This window comes from Passer domesticus, chromosome 3, assembly GCF_036417665.1.
Source record: "Passer domesticus isolate bPasDom1 chromosome 3, bPasDom1.hap1, whole genome shotgun sequence".
Classification (NCBI taxonomy): domain Eukaryota; kingdom Metazoa; phylum Chordata; class Aves; order Passeriformes; family Passeridae; genus Passer; species Passer domesticus.
In genome coordinates, this window is record NC_087476.1 from 75515928 (window position 1) to 75536309 (window position 20382).

A 20382-nucleotide genomic window follows, 5' to 3' on the forward strand; every position below is an offset into this window, starting at 1 on the left:
TCCTACTCACATTCTGAGTAACCAATTTCTAATTTTCTTTCCTATCTGGCTTTACCAATCTTTCTCTGAATTGGATGCTTTTTCATTAAGCCATGCGAAGTTAAATAATTGTAAGAGGAAGAATGCTAAATTCAAAAAACGAATATATGTTAGGGGTTTTATTCACTGAAGAGGTAAAAGATGTGTCTTCAAATCTTCCTATGTGAAGAATATCTAGTGAATATCTTGAAAACTATCTCCGTGCAGGTATTTTGCACACAGTTAATGCTATAGTCATTGCTTTGGCAAATTTGACAGAACTGCAGCATTGTGTGTTTTGCAGCAGCTTGTAGGGAGAGGTTTTCAGGCCTTGAGAGTGGGCTTTGTCTCATCTAACTTTAGACATCAGAAATTCATCTAGGTATCCTAAATAGTCAATAGAAATACAAATACATGCACACACAGGAGGTGAGATTCATCTTACCGTGTGTCTTGAAAAGGGGTTTTCATGCGTGAAACAGATTATGGTCAGAATTCTGCTCAGTACAGTCAATAGAGTTTAGAGAGTTGATAATTTTATTCTGCGATATATATCCATAGAGGCAAAAGGGCTCTCCATGCTTCAGTGCCTACCAGTCTTCTCAATTATTCCAACCCTTGAGCTGAATCCTAGCAGAAAAAAGTTTTCTCAAGGTGACCTTTACCAAAAGAGTCAATGTTAGGTGGAATCAGTCAATTCCTTTTCTGTCAATTTAATAGAAAGGGATCCTAAAGATTAAATACATTTGCTTAGGTAAGAGAAATCATACTCTTTGTAAATGGCATGAGCTGCCCAGTATTGACAGCAGAAAGAAACAAAAAAGCGTGCAAATAAATGCACAATGCAGTCAGCAGAACTTCAAGAAAACCAGTGAAAAAATATTTGCTTTATATGTCAGATGAATCTGAGAGATACATATGGAGTGCTTAATCATGTCTTTCATTCACATTTAAAATATAAAAGAGGCTAAAATTATGATAGAGGGAATTAATGGCTTTTAGTTAGTGTATTTCTTTAGAGACATGTACCCTATGAATACATGTTTAGCCACCTGTTAGCTTCCCATCAACAATTGTTGCAGTTTTAATTGCCTTTACAATTTATGACTTAATACTTTTTGGATAATTTTTTTTTCCTAATATTTGCATAAGCTTCTTTTTGGAACACTGGGAAAAATTTCCAGAAATGGTTCAGTTGGCTGGTCTGTCATTTAATATTATAAAGCCTTTATTGTTTCGTTGATAAAAGACAAACCCACTAAATAAAAGAGTATTCCCTTTATACTTCTCCACTATTTTTCCCAGAATTGATCAAAGACAATTTTGTATTATTTCCAGAATCCCAGAAAACACTCATAATTTATCAAACAGAGCTTCTCATCAGACTTTTAAGAGAGACATACACATATGTTTATTTCTGCCATCTTGCTTGAAGGGCAGTTACCCCACTATTAGATTCTAGACTTGGGGGAAAAAAAAAAAAAAAAAGCATCTCCTTGTCTACCATCTAGCTCTTTTTCCTGGTGAATTAATTTATCATACTCTGATACTGGTTGCCACAGATTTTGGTTTCCTATATTCTTCAGAAAAGTCAAAATATTTAGAAAAATTTCGCCACATCCACAAAGCAATGTAAAGAATTCTGCTGTAAATAGTTAGTACCAAGTATCTAGGGGAAAAAAGTGTACAATTACTTGGTTACATCTGAAGAGTTGTTTCATGTTGCATTCTAGGCATTAACTTCTATAAAAACTGCTGTAAATTTGATGTACTTCCCAAACCAGAACCTTAAATATCTCCTGACAGGCTTAATGAGCATTAGAAGTAATAAATATATCTTGTGTTAGAAACAATATAAAACCAAGGGAAAAAAACCCAAAACCACAAACCCCAGAAAACAAAACCTAAAAGCTCAAACTCACCAAGAAACTAACAAATGAAACCATTTATTCTGTTGCCACTTTTTCACTTCTCTTCCACAATGTAAAGGTAGCTCTTGGCAGTTTAGGAGTTGAAAGTATCCAAGTCTATCTGAAACCATATTGCTTCTGAAAATATTTTGGCCTGAATATTGTTTCTAATATGATTTTCTGTTCTATGTAAGTAGCAGCGCTTTCTTCTATGTGTTATAATTGAAAACATTACTTGTAATTATTTCTATGGTTTTAAGCAGCTTAAATTGTGCAGGATGGTTTGGTTACAGGAATAAAACACTCCTATTTATTGATGTACATATAATTGTTTCTGTACGTGATTGTACAAATCAGGTCAATTTCTTTTAATTTGTTTAATAGACTTTCCCTACACTCCAAATTTCACTGATATGTTTTGGCAATAACTTTTAAAACATATTGCTGAAGAAGCAGTCCTCACAATCAATTCCTAACAATTTCCTTTTGAAAAGTGGATTTTCACAGAGTCGAAATACCCAAGATTAAATAACCAAATTTTCCCACTGAAAGTCAAGAATTTTCTCAATTTATCAAATCAAGTCATAGTAAGGTATTTAGCTGGTAATTTTGGGATGGGTTTCTCACCACATTGTTGCCTACATTCCACTTCTCACCCATGTCTCTTCTAAAGCATATGAGCTTAGGTAAATTTCCATAGTAGATTTCTTATCTTATTAGAAGTCAAAATCTCTAGAAACAATTATTGTTATACTCAATTTAACTATGTTTGTATAAGAATGATTGTTATAAAAATATAGACTCTGATAAAAGAAAATCTATTTTCAAAGTTATACCTACACTTTACCAATACTGATTGGTATTATCTAGACAACCCAAATATAATTGGGGTAGCTGATATTTGGAAAGCAGGGTGTTGGTTTTAAGGACAGTTTTTTCAAATTTTAACAAATACAGAGTTAAATAATTGGAAAAATTAAATGTAGAGAGATTTCTTGAAAAAATCCTGTAATAAAAAATGCATGCCATAGGTGTGTGCTAAACATGCCATGGATGTCTTCCTGTAAACTATGATCTGTCACCGATGTAATTCTTCTTTAGTTGCCATAATACTTTGAAAAAAAGTTGTATGTAATCAACCTAAGTTAGACTGAATGGTTCACATGAAGATGTAGTTAGGACAGTTTGTACCAAATATTCAATTAAAGTACCCCTTGACTTTGAGAACCAAAACCTATTGAAGCTATCTGTGGACAGAATTGCCCAGCGTGATGCTGGGAACTCCTAGCTGTTTTCAGTGACCTGTCTGGAGAACTGCATTTTTGATGGGCTTTACTTGCATGTCTGAAGGTGGGGAGTTTATATCTCAGGCCCTGAGCCCTGAGAGTGCCATGGGCACAGAGACCCATTGTGTAGCCCTCTGACCAGCCGCAGCCTACAGAGGCATGCTGGATTACTCCCGGAATTCATGTGGTAGAAAGGTTTTCTGCCTCCGTGAAGAAGGACACTTCAATTTTCCTGCACAGAGCCATTCTATATGTTACAATGGTACCTTGAATTAATCAAGTGCTATTTGCACAATGGCCAGTGAGCTTAGATTATTAAGCTTCTCGTGTTTGATCTGTTTCCTGTTTCAGTAAATAGCAAAACCTCCAAGGACTGCAACGACAAGAAGACAAAGTTGCTACCATATTTCAAATGTTTGCATAATAACTTGGTGATTCTTGCAAATATTTGCAATGATAATTTCAGGTACTGAAACACCAGCTTTGCTCAGGGCAATTCTGAAATTGACTTTAGCTGTTTTCCCTGTTTCTTAGCAGGTGAACTGAGACACTTCTAGCTTTCAAGGCAAGGTGTTTGACGGTATCCTCAAAAAGGCTCAGGCTGCTCAATGAAAAGATGAAAAAAATGGGGTGAAATATCACTTCTGGTTTATGTCATAGATTCAGCCAGATGATCAACAATCATTAGTTTAGTGAGGTACCAGCATAGTCTTTCACTCTTGCAGATCCGCAAAAGCTTAAAACATCCAGCAGCTTTTTCCTGGCAACAAGTGCTACAGCCGAAAGCCAGGCCTGGCCGTCACCTTCTCCTCACAGCCTACAAACTCTGCCAGATGTACCAGTGATTCTCACTTTCCTTCTCAGCTAAATGGAAAAGCACATCCTTTCTGTGTTACAGAGCCCTTAGTGAAACGAACAGTGGTTCACCTTCAAACAGCTCAGTGTGCCATGACAGAAAACTTTCACTGACCTGTCCCCTTGCCTTTTCCTTGCAGCCTTTTCTTTTCAGAGCACGCACTGGGCATTGCACTTTGCTTCTCAGCTGAGTGTATTGTCATATGGCTGGAGTCCCACTCATCCATCTTCTTCTCGCACAAACTGCTTCTGTTGAAACATGCTGATGTCATGTGCTTTACTTCTCAGCTATTCGCACTGTCACATTCTGTGTCCTGCCTGCAGTCGGAATCTAAACAGAGAAGTTTCTGGCTATGTCTCACACACACAGATGTGCCAGAATGGAAAGGTTGCTTGGACCTTGCCACTTACGTTCGAAAACATCTGTTCACTCCACAATCAAGAGACAGCTTTTTTTGCTTTACATCCTGCAAACTTCACACACACACAAACACACACACACACACAAAAGAGAGCTATTCCCTTTTTCTTTCTTTCTTTCTTTCTCTTTCTTTCTTTCTTCTTTCTTTCTTTCTTTCTTTCTTTCTTTCTTTCTTTCTTTCTTTCTTTCTTTCTTTCTTTCTTTCTTTCTTTCTTTCTTTCTTTCTTTCTTTCTTTCTTTCTTTCTTTCTTTCTTTCTTTCTTTCTTTCTTTCTTTCTTTCTTTCTTTCTTTTTCTTCTTAGCTGCACTCACCTATTCCCCACCTTGACCTCTCTGCCTCTCTACCACTTTTCTCTTGGCCTTGCCATGCATGGACATTGCCTCTTAAGAGGCATCGTGTTGCCTACCCCACCCTAACATCGCCTTGCCTTTTCTACCCAACCTTGCATTTCCTTGTCATTCCTGACCAGTCCTTTCCTTTCTTTTCCTTTCCTTTCCTTTCCTTTCCTTTCCTTTCCTTTCCTTTCCTTTCCTTTCCTTTCCTTTCCTTTCCTTTCCTTTCCTTTCCTTTCCTTTCCTTTCCTTTCCTTTCCTTTCCTTTCCTTTCCTTTCCTTTCCTTTCCTTTCCTTTCCTTTCCTTTCCGCTCCGCTCCGCTCCGCTCCGCTCCGCTCCGCTCCTGAATCATGCATGTCCTTCTCTTGCCCTTCATACCAATCCAGTACCTTGCATTGACTTGCTCATCTGTCCTTCTTTTCCTTCCCTGTAGCTATGATATTTTATGAAAAATCCCTTCCTAGGATTTTTCCCCTCCAGAGAGCTGAGGGCCTCAGGAGAGAAATGTAAACAATAATTATCTGCTGCTGTGGAATGCAATAGGTGCATCTTCCATTGGTCCATGTGGATTGTTTTCAATTGATGACCAATCACAGCCACCTGTGCCAAGGCTGTGAGCAGTCACAGGATTTTTGTTATGCATTCTATTCTATTCTTGTTCTTTGTAGCTTTCTGATCATTCTTCTCTCTGTGTTCTTTTAGTATAGTTTTAATGTAGTATTTTAATATAATATATAAGATAATAATCAGCCTTCTGAGAAAAATGGAGTCAAGCCTCGAGTCCCCACACATGGAGCATCCACCACAACACTTCCCATTTGTCCAGCTCCAATCTCTCATTTCCTTCTCCTTCGAGGACTCTTATTGCCTTGTCTCCCTCTCCTTTGTGTTGCTTTGCAAAGCCACCACCTGTCTTGCCTTGCCCTTGAACCCCTTCTTTGCCTTGCATTACCTTGCTCACCCATCCCCCACCTGGAATTCAACACCTCTTTTTGTGGAATTTCTTCAACTTGCACTGCCCTGCCTGTTTCTCCTAGGACTCTCCAGGCTTTCACTGGCTTTTTTTTTTCTCAAAGCCCCAGTGTTTCAGGAGCATGTGAGAGGAAGCCTGGAGGAGGTCATGTACAAGCACACCTACCTGTCCTGACAGCTTTGTTCCGATATCAGTCCTTACATGTCTTGAATTTTGGATACAAACTTCATGTTTCACCCTTGGACTTCAGGACCAGAATGAAAATTCATTTGCATACAAAAGAAAGCAGGCAAACTATCATGGCAGTGTGCCACCCGGCTGATGCCCAGCGGGTGCCGGAGCCAGGATAACTCAGTGGGAGCTCAGGCTACCTAAGCAAGCTATAGTGATTTTCAGCTCTTAGTGATTATCGGCTCAGTGATTTTCAGCTCTTTAGCTTGCTAGGTGCCGCAGCAGCAGATGCAGGGAGAGAGAGGAGAAGCCTGTGTGAGGTTCCGCAGGATTCTTTATTCAGGTGTTCCGCGAAGGTTCCCAGTGACAGCTCTTCTCCCGAACCAGGCAGAATCAGGGGTTTTTATACCCTACAGGGGTTTTGAAAACTGTCCAATAGTAAGGGTCAGGGGAAAGTGACCTATGGGCTTACAGAGAGATAAGCAGGGTCCGAAAGGCGGAAGAGAGGGGCTGCTAAGGTCCAGTCATGCTGACTTGTCATTTCCTAGCTCAGGCCTCTGATTCCCAAGGCCTTGCAGGCTCTAGGCCTGCTACAGCAAACCAAGTCTTAGGTGCAGATTAGCGATGGCCCATGCAAGATCAAGGCTGGACAGAGTGGTCTGTCGTGGCCACTTTTGTGTACCAGCAATCTTTGAATGTACCTGCCACTTGCCTTGCTTTGGCAACCCAACAGTTTCCTTGCCTTGACCTGATGATCCTCCATTGCTGCGCATTCCTTTGCATGCACATACCCCACATTTGACCTGCCTACAGTTTTCCTCCAGGACTTTGCCTTGCCTAGCCCTTCCTGTTACAATTACTTCCTGTGCCCAGCCTTGCCTCTAACGTCTGGGCCTTCTCTCACCTACCACTCCATTTGCTTTCCCCTCACGGCTCAGTCTTGCCAACCTCTCCCTTGACTTGCCTACAATTGCCAACACTTGCTTTGCATTGCCTTACCTGCATGGAAGGCAAGGCAAAGAGCAGTAGGCAAGGCAAAGCAAAGCCAGGAAGTTATTTGTAGGGCTAGGCAAGGCAGACATAGGCAAGCAAGCAAAGCAAAGGTAGGCATGGTACTGGAGGCAAGGCAAAGCAAAGTGACTTGGAGTGCCTTTCCTTGGGAAGTAAAAGATATGGTGGCAATATTGGTAGGGCAGCTGATAAGGTACTGTGGGGAGGTATAGTCCAGCAAGACATTTCTGTCCTGGCCCCTTCTGTGTAGGAGCCATTGTTGGACAGAGTCAGTACCGGATGTGGTATACAACTTTTGCTTGGTAAATTCCTGAATGAGAACAGCAGTGCTTTCTCATGGGAAGGAAAGAACTTAGCCCCAGTGTTGGAGGTGCAGGTAAGAAGCTGTGTTGTGCAGCTTAAGGGTGGCAGCAACTTTCTGTCCTGGCATATTTGGTTTGGAAAAACTGACTCAATTCATACAACCATAGAGTCAGTATCTATCTTTGGAAGGCATTCTCCCTCCTGAAAGAATCCATTTGGCATGTGTTTTCCACTTCCTGGAGGCAGCCTTCTTGAAATTCTGCCAGCACATTTCTTTTGGACAAAGTAAGCAGCTATGCTGGGTCATGGTGTGCAGCGGATCTAGTGCCCCATGCAGGTAATGCCCAATTCCAGTGTTCTGACACCTTTGTATAGGATCAGTCCCTGGATGTTATATATTTTGGAGGAGGGGATGCCATTTCTTTTGAGATGGGCTTCTAGTTCCCCTCTTTGGCAAATAAAGCAAGTTTGGATGGGCACTTTGGGTGGTCTCAGTGAATTTGAAGGCTTTTATATTCCCAATATGCAGTTCTCTGAGTCAGAGTTCTCAAACTGTCAGTGGGAATGCAGAGGCCAAGCCTCTGCAAGACAAGTTTTTGTCCCTTGTAGCTTTAGTGTGTGAGCAGTCCCTGGTGCCATTCCATTTGGATCCTTACTCTGTGAGACTGAAGGCTTATGATGGTACCTAGAGCTGAGAAGGAAAGTGGCGATAGCAGGGTGTGTGTTTGTAGTTTGATAGATGCAATTGAAATTGTAGGCAGCAAAGAGCTTTCTCCAGTGACAGTTTTGTGAGTTCTGTTTTTGGCAGATGTTTTCAAGCTTGTTACCACACTCTACGAGACTGAAAAAAGTTTGTTAGGGCAGAGGAGCTGGTGTTGGCCTTTGAGTGTGGTGCAAAGAAGAGTATCCATTTGGAAAGGGAAGATCAGCAAAATCTTTTTGTCCTGACACAGTTGATTTGAGAGATGGGATGTTGCTGACTTGGCTGTATCCTGGGGGTGGTTTTGAGCTGGGCTTGGTGCGTGTCCTTGTTTTCTGAGTCAACAATGCCATGGTGTAGTTATTTTGATGAGTGCTGACAGTGCCCAGTAAAAAGACAAGTGCTTTTCTAGCCCAGCCCCTTGTGTGTGGGAGCAGTGGGGTCAAGAGCTCTGCTGTGGATCCTGGCTCTTGGGCACTGACAGAATGTGATCCCGCATGTAATAGAGAAGGAAGAGAATCATTTAATTGTTGGCTGTGCAGTTTATAAGCTTCAAAATAAAATTGCAGCATGGACTCTTCCTTTTAGAATGTTTTCTGTACCATCAGCTGCTCAACATGTACCCATTGAACTGCATCCAGCTCCCTGCTGATATGCACTTTCCCTCAAGATCTATGTACCATCTTGCACTTTAACTCTTGAAGATCCCAAACCGCTTCAAAATGTCCAGCAGCTGCTCTCAAAGAAAAACTCCTACAACAAAAAGGCAGTGCTGGCCATAATACTCCCTTTGCAGTCTGTAAACTAAACAAAACACACTAGTGATTTGCACGTTCCTTCTCAACTATATATATATAGCATCAGCACATTCTCTCAAAGTATCAGAGACTATCGTTATAGCAAAATGTTTTCAGCTGCTGTTCTGACTGACAGATGTGCCAGAACAGAAGGCACCTACCCTCTTTCCTATGCAAACTGACATTTGCAGCGCAAATATTTTCACATTCTTTCATTGCCACCATGTCCAAGCAGCTAGAGTTCATGCAGATGGAAGTTTCAAGACAGAATATGTTCTCAAAGTATCTTGTTTTCTTAAGAGCTTTTAAACTGTGCACAATGTTCTGTATCTTCTTTCCCACATAGACCTGCCTTCACTTTTTCACTCTCACATGTTTGTTGCAAATGTCCAGCAGCTATTCACATAGAAAAAGGCTCTAGAAACAAAAACGAGCCTTGGGCTGCACCTTTTCTGTGCCCCACGTAAGCCACATCAAACTCACCAGTGCACTCTGTCCTTACCTTCTCTGCTGCATCTACCATTGTGTTCTCTGATCTCGGAACCTAAAGGTAGGCACAGTTGTTTCCATGAAGGAGTTGGAAGAGGCATAGGTAGCAGCACAACTAGCTCTCACTGAACTTTAATCGTTATGACTGCCACTGTGAATTCAGTTAGTAGGCCAGTAACAGCCATGCTCCTTTTACAGCTGGTATGCTGCAGCCATCATCCCAGTGCTCTGCAGCTTTGTTCTTTGACTCTTGTAACCTGTCCTGCTTTTACTCTCCCGGAGGGGAGTAGGGATCTATTTCTCACACAGATCATTGTGGATGTATCAAAGGGCTCTAGTGCATTGCTTCTGCCATAAGATGCTCGGGCCAGGCACTTACATTCTTAGCACTTCGTAGCTCCGTATTCTGCATCTCTTGTTGTCTGAATCATACCAGAAAGTATTTCAGAGAGAGAAAATGCGCCAGGACAACAAGCTTGGCTGGAGTATACCCCTGAAACTGGTGGAAATTTATGTTTGCACCACATTCAAGAGGCAGTCCTCTTTCCTATACAACCTGCAAACCGCTGTTAGATTGCAGTGCTCTCTGCCCACTCCTTCTTTACTTGAAGTACTGGTGCGCACATTACAGCCTTGCAAGGACAAAAGATCTGGAGGGACATCACAGTGCACTTGTGTAGCACGGACATTGAAAAGCGGCAAAGCTGAATGCCTTCACGGAGTTTCGGTTCTGTTCAGATGACAGAATGAAGCAGCAGAGTACCGGGATGTTGTGCACAATGTACCTCATTGCAGAAGTTGAGAAAGAGCTCATTCAGAGAGCCAGGTGAGAATACGCTTGTAACCATATAACTTTCTAATCCAATGGACAGTCGCCAGAGAGTATTGCTTTTCTAACTGTCGCCTTTACTTCTTTCTACTGCAATGTGGATACTTTTGCCCAGTAAGGTCTGATTACATGTACACCTAAATGTTTCTATTATAATATCTAAACTCTCAGTTTATTCTATTACAATGGCACTACTACATTACTGTACTATAAAAGCATTCATTATCTTATCTAATACAGTTTCTTACTTAAGGCATATTCTTACTTATAACTATAGAAACATAAGTTTATGTTTTCTCTGTTCAATGTCTGTGTACCTTGCTTTCACATCAATCTAGGCTTCTTCTAAGGCTGTAAATCAAACCCTCTTGAGTCTGTGAAGATTTCTATCTTTCTAATTCCCACACACTTGCAATTCTCTCAGGAAATTCCAATTTGAGTGTTTTTCAGTGTCTTCATAAGTGGGCTTTTTCTGGCTAGATCGTGCAAACAACTGCCTGTCTAAGGAAAAGTCATTGAATGTCCCAGCTATGGAACATGTAGACAGAAGTTTGTGTATCATCAATGAGAAGTGTGTGCTCACACACACATACAGTGAGAGCAGAGTGATGTTATGATGAGAGGTGTGGGCTGGAGACAGAGATGACACACACTCGAAAGGTCTTTGTGACAATCAGCCTGTTTTATTGTTCACGACTCACTTTTATAGGAAGTTCAAAACTCCTGGGTCTAGACAGCTCATTTGGTCTGATCCTTATACAACCCAACTCCTGACTAATGAGATACCTGCAGTCCAGGCTGGAAGGTCATAGGTGCAGGTCCCTGTCTATAAACCCAGGGACTCCAATGGCATGGAGTGAAGTCTGGAACCACTGATGCAGAGGAATGTAACAGCAACCCCCAACCAAAAGCAAGAATAAAAAGTATCCATCAGTAAATTTTTTGGTAGCAAGGCAGAGACACATAAAGAAATTAAAATCTCCTGCAGAACAGTTGTGATTATGCAAACAGTGGCCTCTTACTAGAATATTAATCTTCACAGGGGCAAACTCCTTTTTGGAATAACTTTGCCTTTCCCACAAATTTATAGCTCCTTGGAGAGAAGGGAAAGGTATTGATAGAGCACATTTCAATAGCACAGTAATTTCTTGCTTTATGTATGAATCTTTCCATGAATGAAATGACTGTAGAATGGTTGAAGAGGGAAGACTTTGCATGGGTAGGGTGTTGTCTAGAAGCTGATACTGCAATGGGTTTGTGTAATCAGAGATCTAATAGCAAAGCTGTTGTCAATGATGAGCAACTTCAGCTGGATTAAAACCACAGGAGTGTAGATCTCTCAGTGAGGAAAGCAACCATTATTTTTATAGTTAAGGTTAATATTAGACAAAGGGTCAACATATAAATGAAAAATGGGCATTTGGTACGCTTCACTGTGTATCTTCATACAACTCAGTCCTATAGAAAAGAGAAATTATCTTACAGGAACATTGCATGATTTTAATGCAAAGTCACATTTATCTTTTGTTTATTTGTTGTGTGCTTGGCCTGGAACATGCTGCTTTGAAGAGGGAAGTGCCTAATAGACATTCCACTTTACAAACACATATGCTTCCCTATTCTTCTGAGACCTCAGCACAGAGCCCTTATTCTCATGGTAGTTTCCTTCCATTAGAAGGGAAACTCATCTAGCCAGGCTTCATCACTGTCTGCATCTTTTGGGGTAGTTCTTGGAAGAAAATAGCGACTTTTCCACTCCACATGATTAATTTTTCATTCTCTTCCTAATGTACTTCAAGGAACCACCTATCAATTCCCTACTGTTTCTATGAAAAGGCATGAAGCTATTAATTAAATTCCCATAGATATAATAAGGAATAAAAGTCTTTTTATGCCTACAAATATGCCTTTATGTTATGAAAACTATGGATTGTCAAGGATGGAAGAAGATCTGTATGAAAAGGAAGAAAACCCAGAAGCATGCAGCATTTTCAGGTATGAAAGGGAAAACGACATTAAATTGTTGATGGAAGGAAATTGAAAGAGGGAGGAGGGAGGAAGAGGCACAAGCTGCCTTTGAGGCAGCTGACACAAGGACAGCAGTCAGCCTCATGAGCAAACAAGAAATCCAAAAGAAACTTCACAACAACCTCATCAAAAACTTAGTGGACAAATGTGTAAACCTATTTGTTCATTTGTTATCTGCATTTTATACATATATATATATATATATATATGCATGCTCTTTATTCTGATAGAATTTTCAGGTAGCAATTACCACAGAAAATTACCTGCCCTATTACTTTTTCCTTTGTTGGGTTGAAAGCTCAGAATCTGTTTCTATTTTTCCCATCCCTAGAATGTTGTATTTCACAGACTTAGAACCACTCAAAATGCCAGAACACCCCACCATGTATTGTCATAGTGGATCTGCTGATGTCCATTGACTCTTTACCAGTATAGTGCTTGTCACAGTTGTAGATCAAGAACTTCTGAATAGTTTTGATTAATGCTCTTTGAGTGGTTGAAAACAAGAAAGAATGACTAGACATTTTTATGATCACATCCTCTGATGGAATAAAAATAGGAGTATAAGAAATAGATTAATTGTCAAGAAGAGGTGATAAAGGGTCCAAAAGATTGCTTGCATATATACTGTTCTAAATCCCTTGTTATCTGGCAAATTGCAAAAGATTCCAGGCTTTCACCAAAATGCAAATCAGATTAAAATATGAAGCCTTACAGTTTACTGGATATAACTCTTCATAATTAATTTTTAAATGTTAGAGATTATTATATATTTCCTATTAATATCCCAAGCTTTTGAGCTGTAATTCAGAGAGAAAAGAATGCTATTTTGAAGTAATTCTACTAAATAATCTTGTCTGGACTCTCTCCTCTTGGTTTTCAGTTCTGAAACACTGTATGAAAGGCATAGAGTTCTGGGTTAATTATTTTCAACAGTTTCCCCGTAATTTTTTTTAAAGCAAACCTATAAAAATCGACAGTTTCTTACCCCACCACTTCTAAAATTCTATTGAGAAGCAAAAAAACCCCCATCAAATAACTAAATCTCTGTTCCAATTTGTATAAAAAGCAGTCCATTAACTGCTTTATCAACATAATTTTTATCTTGTATTACTATGGCCAGCTTTTCTTGATTTTATATATTAGAACCAAATTCTTAAAGCTATAAGGAAATACAGGTTTACTGTATCTTATTCTGAGATACAGAAGTCCAGCAAGGAGTTCAGACATCAAAAGAAGTGTCTGTACAACAAGATTCAGCACAACATTGAGACATACAAGCTATTTTTCAAGAAAAACAGCCAAACTGAAACTCTTTAGAATTCTATGCTATCATGGATGCCTGCTTCCAGAACCTGACCTAATTTACTGGAAACTAGCTGCAATATTACTGTAAACAATGCTGTGAGTGTAGGACATTCTTCTCTTCCATTGAAAATCGCAAGTGGAGTCATGCCACTTGTCTTCAAAATTTCCTTGCAAACTGGTAAAGGAATGATAAAGCGTTCTGTTCATACAATTTAAATGTAATAATGTTCAAAATTTAAAAAAGAATCAATTCATATATGGTCTGCAATAATACAGCAGAAAGAAAATGAAGCAGTCTGGCCCACAAAATAAAGTGAAGCAGAATTTGAGAATTTGGAACACCTTATAATGTAATATTTAAAGAAAATAAATGAATAAAATATAACCTACCCAAACTCAATCAGTGATGCACAGACAGAGAACAAGAACTAATTAATACTATTATTTCTTTCATTCTCAGACAAGAATTTAAATTATCCTCTTGAATGCGCGGAAGGCTGTTGGAAAAAACAGCAGCCTTCTTCTTTACAACATATTTCTCAGAGCTCCATAAGACAAATCATTACAGCTATGAGGATCTTTCTCTCTGTAAAACTCCCAGAGCATAGCCAATATTATATTCCTTTAGAATATAATTATATAATTGTATAATTGTATAATTATATAATATTAAATATAATTCTATCAAATTAAACATAAGTATATCATATTAAATATAATGATATAATATAAATTCCTTTAGAGATCCTCGCTACCCAGGGGGAGTGATGGATAGTCTACATCCCCAGCACTTCAACCAGACCGTCTGTCGTATTGAGCATTGCTACTACAGCAAGGACATCATCTATAGTGGTTTTCTATCCAAAATATATGCAAGGCACAACAAAGAATATACCCAAAACACTGACCACAGCTTATGGCCTTCAAAACAAATATCTCAGGATGACAATACTAGATCTTCTGATCCAAACCATCAGGAAACATTTCCTTATAGTTGAAAAGGCTTCTGTGTATTGTAGAAAAAATAGTTATGTAAACAAGAGTTGCATGACCTAATATTTCCGTTTAACTGGAACTATTTTTCAATATTATTTATACATTTATTTTCTGTGCATTTGGTAAAAAAATGTAAAGTGTCATTTAAAAGAAATCATTGGATGTGTACTAAGTACTTCAGATTAGTTAAGGTGCTGGTTTTGCATGGCTTGGTTTTTGGTGGGGAGGGAAGAAGCCAGCCACAGAAGTGATTTTTTGTGAAAAGCTCCTAGAAACTTCCTCCATGCTTGAAAAAGTGAATCCCTGCTTGGCACTAAGAACAGACATGCTGCTAAGCCAATTAGAGAAGTTGGTAGCGCCTCTGTGATATATCTAAGAAGGAAATCAAAACTGCAGCCAATTAACTTTTAAGTTTGCAAATTTTTAGGTTGGCACCCCAGTGTCAGCCAGTGCTGCAAATGGAGTACATCTTCCATGGGAAAAAGAAGTAATTTCCCCAGGGTCTGGGTATCAGCTCAGAGGTGACGTTTGTCATCGGAATACTACCAGAAAGGTTTTCAGCTACATCTCACACTGAGTAAATGTGCCAGTATAACAAGCTTGCCCAGAGCATACCCCTGAAACTGATGGCAACTTGTACTTGGTCCACATTGACCTGTACTATTTGCCTGTTTTTGAAAAAACACAGATCTCTGAAATCAGTGGCATCAATTACTACATCATACTTGAAATAATAACACACAGTTGTCTATAAAATTGTTTAGCCTTTTTAAAAATTCTATGCATTATATAAATAAAGTATGCCTAAAAGCAAAAAAGATTCTCCATTTCTATTCTATACTTCATTATTATTTAGAATGAATTGAAAATGTGTTATTCAGTGCTGCACATGCAAAACAGAACATATAGAACATAAAGATCAAAATCACATGACTCTAAATTCAAAGTAAACTGATTTTAAATTGTCTCTATACTATTCTCATGCCTCTATCAATACAACTAGAGATGAAGTCACTCATATCTGCAATCACAGAATTGTAGAATGCTTTGGGTTGGAAGGAACCTTTAAAGAATTTCTGGTTCTAAGCATCTGCCCTGGGCAGAGATATCTGACTCTAGATCTGGTTTCTCAAAGTCCCCTCTAACCTGGCCCTGAACATTTTGATTAATGGGGAGTCTACAACCTCTCTAGACAACCTATTCCAATGTGCCACCATCTTTATTCTAAAAAAGCTCTTCCTTGCAGAAAATCTAAACCTTTATTCTCTCAGTTTAAAATCATTGCTCCTTGTCCTAATACTACAGACACATGGTAAAAAGTCTTTCTCCATCTTTCCTACAGGCTGAATTTATATATATGGAAAGGCCACAAGAAGGTGTCTCCACAGTCTTCTCCACACTGAAAACCACCAACTCTCTCAGTTTTTCCTCATAAGAGAGGTGTTCCATTTTATGATAATTTTCATGGCCCTCCTCTGGGCTTACTCCAACAAGTCCCTTTCTTTCCTTTACCGAGGATGCCAGAGTTGGATGCAATACTCAAGGTGTGGTCTCACAACAGCAGATTAAAAGGGGAAAATCACCTTTCTCCAACCAGCTGGCCACACTTGGTGCAGTTAGCTTTTAGGTCTTCAAGCTCACCATGGCAGTTCATGTCCAATTATTCATCCAACAGTATTCCCAACTCCTTCTCTCTGTCTGGCTGCTTTTAATACCTTCATCACCCAGTCTGTACTGACACGTTGCCTTGCTGAACTTTCATATATTTACATGGGCTTATTCCTCCAGCGTGTCCAGTCTCTGGATGGCATCCCATCCCTCAGATATGTCAACCGCAGTACTCAGCTTGGTGTCACCTGCAAGTCGGCTGAGTGCTCTCAATCCCCCTGGTCTACATCATCAATAAATATATCAAATAGTATCGGTCACAGTGCAGACACCTGAGGGAGACCTTTTGATACTGGTTCCCACTTGTACATTGAAACATTGACTGTAACTCTTTGAACATCCATCCATCCATCCATCCATCCATCCATCCATCCATCCATCCATCCATCCACTCATCGATCCATCCAATTCTTTATTCACATGAAAGTTCACTCAACAAATCCATACCTCCCCAATGCAGAAATAAGAACGTTGTGTGAGACCTTATCAAAGGTCTGGGTAGATGACATTTATAGCTTTTCCTCTGTTCACTGGTGCAGTTGCTCCATCATAGGAGGCTACTGGTTAGTGAGACAAACACATTCAATTAACAGCTGAATAGAAGTGGAATAAGAAGTGAAGGCACAGAAAAAAGCAATCAGCACATACATTGTCATTGCAAATATGCACGCATACATATTTAATTAACAAGAAGCATGCTTTCAGTCTTTGAAGGATATATGGGTTGTACTTAGTTCCTGCTGAGTCACAGTGGCATCAGTATAAACAAGTCTCTACAAGTGAGAAAAATAATTATATCTGCACTGCAGATATTTCCTGCTGACAATCAGATTTAAATAAAGCCTATAGGAAATGGGAAAAGTTCTCAGTGATTTCAGTTGTTTTTTTATTAAACACCATGTGAAGAGTTTGTTTATAATACAGTAAGTAGATTCTGCATTTAAATAAAATGCTAATTTTATTTATCCAAAATTAGTAAATTTTGCTAATATTAGTGGATAAATTTAAAAAATCCAATCACTGTGCAACTAACATTTGTAAAATTAAAAAGTGTGAGATTGATCTTTTCTGTCTAGATCTCATATTCTATTGTATTTAATAATATTCATTTGCAATGAATATATACTAATATACAAATAGATGAACTCACCTCTTCTTAAACTGGAGCAGGAATAAAATTATTACTTCACTATAACTATATTCTAATGAAAAAAAAATTTAAAAATCCTTTATTTTTTCAAAGGGGACAAAAAAAGCTAAGCTAGGTTTTGACATTCAGCATAGTACAGTCGAATAGGCAGAAGTTTGCATATTGAGGTGAGAAACACACTGCTGGCTCTACACCCTTGCTACAATGCAGACAGTAGCTGACCTGTGCATGTAAGGAAGATGATATTAAAACTAAAAGCATTAACCTATCCTGTGTGGCTTTTTCCCCCCACTCTAATATGCAGATTTTATTAATAAAATCTTCAGGACATTTTTTGAGCTCTTTTATGAGTTTTTTTGGACTGAAAGACACACATAACTTGAAGATTTAGTTATTTAGTGATTTCTCTGGCCCACTAGAGACAGCTAGGATGTACTATACAGACACTTCAGAAAAACAAAACCACAAAAAAGTTAACATGATGATGCCTACTTGACACTAGGCATTGGGAATTTTGAAAACTAGATCTTTGAATTTGATACTATTTTTCTGGCAAAAGTCTTGAACTGCATTTTATTACTTGACTCTATCTCAGACTCTATGAACTATGTCATGTTCTTGTTAGTGAGGAAACGTTGCAAATGTCCTACCCTTGTTGCATTAGAAATGGTGGCACAGTATCTTTGTGCTGCTCAGAATAAAAGGAATGAAAGGAACAGAGAGCCAGAAATCCAAGGATTGCAGCTGGTCAGCAGTCAGCATTAAACTGTTAAGAAATGTTAGAACTATTTCCATCACCATTTCTAAGATTTTCTTTCCACATCCAGAATACTCCTGTGGAATACAGTCTTTCCTTGAGTCTGGGAGAAGAGGAACAGAAACCCACAGGAAATGTTCAAGTTTCACTTTGTAGCTTTGGATATTGTACTGAGTTAACAAACACCATCCTATTTATTTCTATTTAATTAATTTTATAAATATCTGGTTTATGAACTTCAAATATGAGATTATTTCCTATTAACTGTATGAGTCATAGGTGATGGATTTCTAAGAAATAGTTGTATTATTATTGTTTATTATGCACAAGAAGGTTTTTCCCAGAACAAATCAGATTTTGATTTCTGATACTAGCTCTTTGTTTACCATAAGGGAAGTAGTAAGAGGAAAAAAAAAGGCAGCTGGAATGAATCTGTGCTTTTTGAGAAACCTTAGCCTCCAGTTGAATGACTGTTACCCTGAAGCAGGACAATAGATTTGAACTGGTTTTACCTTTATGGAGAGATAAAACCTAAACCCAAAAATTTTTGCCAAATGTTTTGGGAAACTGCAGTGCAGTATTTCCATTCACAGAAACTACTATGCAATGAAATAGATGATGATTCCAGTTCAATACTTTTCCATATCTTGAGAGGCTGCACCTCCAATTACCTACTTTTCTAAAAGAAAAAGGAGAAAAAAAACTTATTCTTGTATTTGTTCTATACTACTGTGAAATAGTGGTGAAGCCCCCTGATTTTAGCCTGGATGGTTGGCAGGGGCTTTTTTGAGAACAGGCTCTGGAAACTTTGACGAGAGATACCACTTGATCCAGTTGTGCAGAAAAACAAGTTTAATATAATGACAAAACAACAAATCAAACAGCATGCACAGCATAAGGAACGAACCAAAAAAAAGCCAGGGTCCAGGCTTTGCAGTGGCATTTATGCATTTCTGAAAGGGGAGGGGGTTAAGGCAGGGTTTAAACAGAGGGTCCAACAGGAACGAGTGATTCAGAATATTACAATCAATGCAGCAAAAACTACCCAATGGCAATACAGAGACCGTGGAACTTACTAGCCATAATTTGAATAACAGAACTGGAGAATCCTGGGTAGTAAATCCTTACAGAGGGTTCTCCCATGGCTTCAGATTGAAGCTCCCTTCCTTACTCAAACTGACCCAACAGAGCGGCCTATGTTCTGAACAGAAATTATATAGATAGTGTGGTAATAAAAAATATGTCATTTCACAAGGACAAAATATTCAACCAAATGGCATAGACAAAACCATTGAAACAGCATGGCAACCAAGTCAGATGCACTTTAAGATGAAAACTAGAAACTTCATTTTCTCCGTCATTACATCTGAATTTAAGTAATGGTTGATACCATATGGTATTATTTCATGATTCATACAGAACATTCTAAATACCAAGAAGGGATGCATCCGATTTCAATAAAAATTTCAAAAGAAACAAGGTTTGGATCCAGTTTAGATACTGGTCTGCACCTGACAGCACAGTTTGCCCTACAGATGGAATGAAATGTTTGACCCTCTGAAATACAAGGAAATTTATTTCAGTGCAATCTAAGCACTGTTGGAAGTAGGATAACTCTGTAGACAAACACATTGATTCATGGTGAAAGATACAGCGGTTTTAAAGAAATCAATTTTGATGCAGTTACATGTAATTTTCTGCAAGGGACACTTCTTTAATCTCAGGCTTAGGTAGCAAAGCCTTATTATGCACTCTTGCTTAAACTGTCTCATCACCACACAGGGTTTGTTCTTCTGTACTGCCTGGGGGGATGTATTATCCAAGCCTAGATGCTTCCTGGGGAAGAGCTGGCATTCAGAAAGCAATGTTGTAGATGGTGCTGGCAATTCAGCATGAATAATGGCATAAACTTTCTTCCTGCACCAGTGCTATTTATACACACAGAAATAGCCTCAGTGTCTTCCAGATGTTTATTAATGTCACTGGTGTCAGCATTATCCTTTACTTAAATATCAGGCACACTTTCAAGACTTCTGTTTTGAAAGTTAGGGTGCATGGCAAATATGTTCATTAGATATGAAATTAAATCCTCTTAGAGTCTATACCTGGAAGAAAATAGACTGTATAAAATTAAAATGTTCACTTGGGAACAAAGACTCCTCTGGAGCATTCCATGAACTCTCTAACCTTGGTCAATCCCCAAGCCCTCAGCCCTGGGAACATCAGTAACTACTTACCATAGCCCTCTCAAAGGGAAAAACAGACTCCCCCATGGACTTGGCGTCGCAACTCCCTCTGGTTTCTCCTTCCCCTGTCACTGGCTTGGCACCCCTGGCGGCCTCCCCCCTTCCACTGGAGGCCAGTCCCCTCTGCCAGCC